We start from the raw sequence: 6,430 nt of genomic DNA on the forward strand, positions 1-6,430 counted from the left end.
CGTTCCACACAAGTTGGTGTTTCATTAAGGGACCGTCAAAAGTTTTTATTTTTTTTCTTTATTAATCCTCTACAACTCCCAACTGTACAAGTGTCTGTCCAGAGTATAGGGTTAGGGTTCTGAGACGAATTGTGAATTGTCCCTTTATACCCAGTGGGGCTAGAAATAAAATGTTAATGTTCTGGAGCACCTCCAGGCTTCTAAAGAAAGCAGACTAACACCTGAAGACTCTTATCTGATCCAGTGAGCTGTGGGTGACAAACGCCTTAGGAGAAACACTTGCAGGAACAAAGGATGAGTGGTTAGCTTTGCTCTTTCCTTTTTTTTTTTTTCTTCTCCCTTGAGCCTCAGTAACGGACCCTCGTTTTACGTGCGGAGTGGAAACTTCCAGCTCAGCAGAGGTTACAGATGGTGTAACCCTTTCAGCCCATCTGCGTCTGACCTCAGACTCTGTGGAAGAAGGTGGAGGTGCGGCGACTCTTTCCAAATATCCACACAATGCCCATGGCCATAATCTTTTACCACATTCTTTTATTCTTCTCCCCCCCATTCCTCCATTCCACACCAGACGTCCAGACCTGAAAGGAACTCTTTACTAAATACAAATACCTTAAATAATACCCCACATTGTAAACCAGTTATAAAACTTTAGGTTTTTGGAAATCTGGAAACAAACCTCAGTTCAAACCCAAAATTGTGAATATTGGAATGTGTTACGCGACAAATTCTTCTGTTTGAGCAGCGCCGCCATCCAGCTATACCAACAAGACCTCATAATGGACCATGAAAAGAAAGGGTTTCTGTGTGTGTGTGTGTGATACTAGCAGCAGAGAGAAAGGAGATGAGGCCACCTCGTTTTACTCATTAATCACCCATGTGTCCTGCACCATACTGGAAAATACGTTCATGTCCAGAATGCTTACATTTGCACATCCGGTGGGAAATCCCGTCACACACACACAGACACACACACACACATTTATATTTTCACACACACAGAGAGAAAGAGGCAAACTTTTTCCAGTGAGCCAGTCGTCGGCTTCTGCCAAGGCCTTTCAGAACATTTTATCCGACGTGAACCAAAACCCCATGTTAGCGGCGGAATCACTTTCCTCAGCATTAGCTGGCTCATGCCTTTAAAGGTATTGCCAGTTATCCTGGACTTAACTCTAGACACGCAAAGTGTGCCAGTGTGTTAAAAAACCAAGATCACAGGAGGAAAAAAATGGAAAGTCGGATAAGTAAAAGAAGTCGGGGGGAAAAAGAAACTCTTTCTCCAAAAAATGATCCTTTATTTTTGAACAGGGCCGTCGAGCATCGGTAGTTGGCTGACGGACCGTCTTAATCAGGTTTCAAGAGAAAGGGTGGCCAGAGCAGAAATATTTGCGTTTGTTAGTTCTTTCTGTGTAAATGAACAGGTTCCTATTCTTTTCATCTGCGTCTACTTCAAACAATGCCAATTATTCCTGAATAAGGCTTATTCACTACACATTTGAAAATATTAAAATACTTACAATACATGTTTATTGGCCTATTAGTGCTGCAGGTTTGATCTAAGCTGTATACAACAAGGGACAGGTAATTAAAATTGTAACATGGCATTCTGGGATGTTGCACTATGTATAATTATATGGTAATCGGGCCCTGTGATATTAAGTCTGATTCCATAATTTCATATTGACTTTATCTTCAGTTTACACTGTATGTTTATTCACTGTGTGAAAAGTGTGAACATTTTAAAATGTCCCATAAAGTCTTACAGGGCCTAAAGGTTTGAATTTCTCCTTCTCTGTCCATCTCTGTTTTTTTATCAATAGATTATTTTTCCTCTCTCTCTCTCTCTCTCTCTCTCTCTCTCCCTCTGTTTTTCATCTGATTGTTTTTCTTTTTCCTCTTTGTTCATCACGTCTTCCATATGGCTGGACTGAAATCACATTAATACGTGGATATGCTTCTCAGGTGGATTCTTTTGGAAACAGACTACCTTCACCACGGACCAGTCAAAATGAGGCTGAGCATTCAGTCGTCTGAGGAATGTGACCCTGAGGAATTCAGGGAGAGAGATATATATGAAATCCTCACACCTGCCTGCCTTCCAGACCTCAAGGTGAAGCCTGGTGAGATGAGGCCAAACCTATGAACCCAGACAGACAGACAGACACACACACACATTCTATCCACACACCCAACATTCCCTCATTCACAAAGCATTTAAATGGTGTAATGTATGTAGATAAAAAAGATCTTCATTTTCTGAGTGTGTGTCAGTAAAACCACCCAGTCCAGTTGTGTTCTGGTTGATCTGTGGCAAGACTTTTTGTAAAGGGTGGAGCTTAATTAAACACAGTAACAGGCTTTATTCATTATCACAGTGTGAGCAGGAAATTATTCAGCATACAGTAATCTGCTATAACTGAAGAGTCAGACAGAACAGAAGAGCTTTAACAGCTTTAGTTCCATGCTGGGAAAAGAAGATTTAAGCTCTCAGAACTTTGTCTTTCCTTTTTGCTGTATGGTCAGTCTAGAGTAGCAGGAATGGTGCCTGTGAAACCCATCCCATTTTTTTTTTTCAAAAATTGCTCCTACCTCAAAAATTCCAGTATGAGAGGCAGCAGGAAACCTGACAGCAATGTCTGCGTGTCACAGTGATGGACTAAACAGACCACGGAGAAGGAAATGACTGCTACTACTACTACTACTACTACACACTCACACACATTTACACACACACAACTTTATACAATCGATTGTTAAACGCATAACTGCTGCAACAGTCTGTCACAGAAATGAAAACTGAAGAGAAAGGAAAAGAGCACAGAGGGAATTAGTTCTGTTTAGTCAATCAGAGGAAGGCAAGCTGCTTTCAAATGACTCAGTAGAACCTTCGTGGGTTCCCTCACATGACCTCATCAGGGCAGTGCGAAAGAAAAGTACAGAGCGACCATGTCCAGGACATTACGAGCAGGAACTAATCGCTACAACATGCCACAGACATCAAGGATATCTAACAATTTAAAAGTATTAGAGTCAGTCATCACAAAATCTTGAATATGGCTGACTGGTAAAAAGTTAAGATTTCAAGAGTGATATGTATGTCATTAGTGGTCTACTTATGAAGGGGAAAGTGTGAGTTTGAAAGGCAGCTGCGCTCCTGTCTCCAGACACGTACCCTCATAAATGCTGTACTACCTGTCATCATGGGTTCAACAAACTGATGTGTAGGCATGTCAATAATGATGTTGCATTAAAATGCCTGTTTTTTTAGTAGTGCTAATGTAAATCAACACATTTGCATAGATAGATATCACAAGAATACAGGATTTAACAAAATATTTTAGAAAGTTCAGAAACTTGGTTCTGCCCAGTCTATTTCATGAAAGAATCAAGTTTGGATAATGAAATGTTTTTCCGTATAATCCACTTCTCATCACAAAAGAATCAAAAGAAAGAGGAAAGATTACTCAAATTAATAAACGAAACAAATTGAAAAACTTTTCTTTTTATTGGATGGTTCCCTCCTGGCGAAAAAAACTAATGATGTAAAAGTTCTATGAAAAAGTCCCATAAAGCCATTCAAAAGTACAGCTTATTAGCAAGAGTTCCGGACCCTGTAAACAAGCAGATTTTATAACCAGAGAACTGCATAAAGCCTCTCTTCATTTTGTGAATAATTAAAAGCCTTTGGGGCTGAGAACCCGATCTTGCTGTTCTTTTGTTGTCAGGCAGTAACTCACTTTGGCTAATGTAGCACAGAGCTGAAGCCCTCCAGACATGAAATGCTAATGGACACCAACAGTGCATTCAACTGTCAAAACCAAACACAACTTGTCCCGCACACTAACAGAGTCTCAGGCACACTTGTTCAAGCTTGATGTCAAAGGGAGCAGTCTGTAGGCAGAGCTTGAAGGCAACTCTTATTGACTCCTGATGTGAGTGGGCATGGTTTGGATTTTACTCTTTTGTCTTTGCCCTTTCACTTCAGCTTCAGCTAGTCTTTTACCATTTAACCATTTAACATGACGTGACTGTAAAAAACAAAACAATAACAACAACAAAAAAAACAGGATAAATACGTATGGCATTGATTCCATCCGGTTTCTGACTTTTAGATTGATTCTTATAGACACATGCAGATATTACTGAGAAATTTGTAGTTTATGTTTGAGCCTTTTTTCTGCATTGCTAGAACTGCAGAGCTGAAGTATTCGGGGGAAGTTGATGGGAAAGCAGTATGTTTAAACTCTGCTTTCCCATTCTACTTGCCTCAAGATGAGATCTGTTGGGTGGTATTGTCATTAATAGCAGACTATAACTGGAAAACAGTGTTTAAATGAAAATGAAATGAATATGTCAGCATTACTGTGGAATTTGAGACAGACTGACACCTTGACCTGTGGCCTGAGCCATGGTTTTTAAGGTAACATTGATGTATGGATGATATCTTATGGTCATATGTTGAAGCTCTTGTCCCTCCTCCCATGGAGGAGACAAGAGTTTTAGAGTCCCATTGAGGGAATATTTCTACCCATTTGATGTAGAATACCTCCACCATCAGTTGAAAGTTTCCTATCTAGCTGGAGGGTAATAGACCCATAAAACTGAGCCCAGTATATAGGTGGCCTTTTCAACCTCTATTGTCTGTAAAATGTAAAAAACCCTCAAGGTTTCCTGGTGTCTGGTTTGTAAGGATCCTTCTGGATCATAAGTCACCACGCTACCACTAAAATCTCCAGTAATGTCTCCAATAGTGTACCCCAAATAGACTGATATGGAAATAGTTGAGGAAAAGTGCTACCAATTTAATTTCATCTCTTACATTGTCAATACAGAAGTAAAGGCTACAGCCAATTTTTGTCCCAACTCTACAGGTTGACTGAGAAGGCCCTATGATGTCAAGCACATGTTTCACTTTTATCAATGGCTTTCTGCTTCAGTAGGCATTTCCATAAATGCAAACTGGTATGTGAGCCTCTGTGAATAACAGTCCAAGTAGAATTTTGCTGCAATGCATTGACACGCAACCAACAGAAATAAAGCATGGAAGTGGACTCTCAAACCAAGATGAAGGAGAGGTTTGCTATAGCAGAGATTTTACTTTGATTGTAGTGAATTAATTGAACCTTATCCTCTTACCGCAACACTGTGAGGAATGTGATCTGCTAAAGAACAATGTCGGATGCTGTAGGTGTGCCAGACATGTTTTTACAGTGAACGCTGCTTGTTGTTGGCAGTGTAGATACTGCATGCGATATAAAAGATTTGATCCGGCAACCATCCCCCTCCGTACCACTGTAACACAATCTGATATTACCTAGCATTAAAGAGGCATGGCACAATATAGGTTACAAGAATGAACAGTGTTGAATTTAACACAGGTACATTACTATTTCAGTTACATAGAAATATTGTATGTACAATGGTACCAATAGTACAGGAAAATCCAAAATAAAAGAAAGTAGAAAGGGATAGAGGAAGAGAGAAAAAAGCCAGAAACCAAGCTGCAGCGAGGCAGCTTGGCCCTCAAGAAACAGGGAGAGAAATCAAAACTCACAAACTGGGGGGGAGACCCCCCCAGCTCCCAATGGAGAAGGGAGTGAAGCCCTCAGCCCACAAGAGAAAATTCTTTTATACATTTGACTCCCAAAAAGTAAAAAAGCACATCACATGGTATGATTTTCAAAGAATTTATCAATAGTAATAGCTCAAAACATTGTAATGTAACCTTTGCAATGACAGTGGTAGAACGTTTTCTGTAGGTCTTCACCAGGTTTGCACACACTGTAACTGGTATTTTGGCCAATTCATGGATTGTGAGATCCATGAATCTCACAATCGGATACGGATCCTGATTAATATGGATCAGTCGGCCTGTATCCTTAGCAGAAAAGCAGCCCCAAAGCAAGGTTATTATAGTTAACGAAAACGAACGATAAAACTAAAACTAGAATTGAAAAAGCATTTTCGTTAACTGAAATAAAGAGTTAAAAAAAAAAGGGAAAACTAACTGAAACTGTTTTGTGTGTATACAAAATGAACTTAAACGAACTAATATTATAGCAAAACGTCCTTTGTTTCGTCTTTGTAATAAGCCTTTTGGGTTGAATTAAAATCTATTTACTTCACGCTGCCAGTTTTAAGCCAGGTTTTTGACCAATATGGCAACACGTGGTCTGTGACGTCACGTGTCCATAGTCTGTCCGTGACGCCGCCGGCTAGCGTGATGGCTGCAGCGAAAGTCGGAAGAAAGCGGAAGAAAGTCCTATTTGGGATTTCTTTGATTATGACAGTAGAAGCAGGTGATATAATATGTGGAATACTTCTCAAGGGGAAAACCCCCACGAATCTGAAAGTCCATTTGAAAAGCTCACACAAAAAGGCGAACCAAGAGTACCTGGACAAGCGAGCCTCTCGCCCGCCCTCCCCCGAAAGA

The sequence above is a fragment of the Denticeps clupeoides genome, chromosome 15 (assembly GCF_900700375.1).
Source record: "Denticeps clupeoides chromosome 15, fDenClu1.1, whole genome shotgun sequence".
Classification (NCBI taxonomy): domain Eukaryota; kingdom Metazoa; phylum Chordata; class Actinopteri; order Clupeiformes; family Denticipitidae; genus Denticeps; species Denticeps clupeoides.